Raw genomic sequence first — 1,406 nt, 5'->3', positions numbered from 1 at the left:
GGAAGTAGATTTCGTTTGGGGGAAAAAAACATGTGCAAAATTCGTTTGATTGAGTTTTTTCGATTATCGTGACTAAATTTTTCGAATTTGAGAAAAAAAATTACGTAATAATGATGATGATAATAATTAACACTCGAAGGGGTCGGAAATGATCGAAATGGGGAAGGGGAGGCAGGGGGTGGGAAGAAATTACGTTATGAAAAAATATGGAAGGTGTAAAGTCTTTAAAAAAGAAAAAAATTGTTTTACGAGTTTTATTATTATTAATATTATTATTTTTGGAAATTAATAAATTTCGAAATCGTGGAAAGGAAAGGAAAGAAAATTATTATTATTATTATTTACTCGATGATGGTATAATATAAAATTGTGTATTTCATTGATTTTTTTTTTTATATTTTGAGTCATTTTATAGCGTAGGATGCTGTTGTTGTTATTCAAGTTATTTTGCTCCTACTGAGTTGTTGTTGTTTGTTTGTTTGTTTGTTTTCTTCTTAAAAACTTATTCACCTTCATTAACGACGATCCTCCATTCATTGACGTTTACTTTTAAAAAAAGAGAAACATTTGCGAACTCTTACGTTTGTCGTTGTTGTCGTCGTTGTTTATTATTATTATCATTATTAATAAATTTATTTATTTAAAAAAAAGAAAATGATATTCGATGACGTATCCATCGTGTGTCGATCGTTATTTAATGTTAAAATAAAATTGGCAACCGAAATTTTTTTTTTTTTAAATAAAAACCTTTTTTTTTTTTTTTACGTTCGGCATTTTTGCGCGTATGTTTTAAAATCGTTTCGACGACGTTTTTTGAATTTAAAAAAAAAAATGGATTCGCGAAGAATGTTTGTTTGACGACGTCACAACAACAATAAAAAAAAAAGCGCAAGTTTTTAGCCGCGTGCTCGGAATTAAATAAAAATAAAAATTTTTTTTTTTTTTTTTTATAGTTCACGAAGTGGAAAATTAAATTCGGTTACGACGCGTTCGTTAATTTTCATTCATTCATTTATATTCATTTCAGAAGTTGGTAGAATCGACTGGTTAAAAGATAAAATCGTTTTACCTTGAATTTATGTGCAAGGAAGGAAGGAGGTTCTCGTTTTTTTTTTTTTTTTCGACTACTACTACTACTACTACTACTATTATTTGGGATCGAATTTTCATCCCGATAGTTTGCCCCCCATTTTAAATCAAGGAAAACCGTTTTTTCCTTTGTGAAATCTTTAAAAATTCGGGCGGTTCTTCAAATAGATTTTGCCAAAAAAAAAAAAAAGTTGTACGAATACAAAGCAACAACACAAATTTTTCATTTTTTTGACCTGCACTTGAAAATACACAAAGATTCTTTATGTGAAATTTCAAAAAAAAAAAAAAAAAAAGTAAAAAATATTGAAAGAAAG

This window comes from Pediculus humanus, genomic scaffold (genome assembly GCF_000006295.1).
Source record: "Pediculus humanus corporis 1103172108282 genomic scaffold, whole genome shotgun sequence".
NCBI lineage: Eukaryota > Metazoa > Arthropoda > Insecta > Psocodea > Pediculidae > Pediculus > Pediculus humanus.
This window is presented reverse-complemented; position numbering follows the sequence as displayed.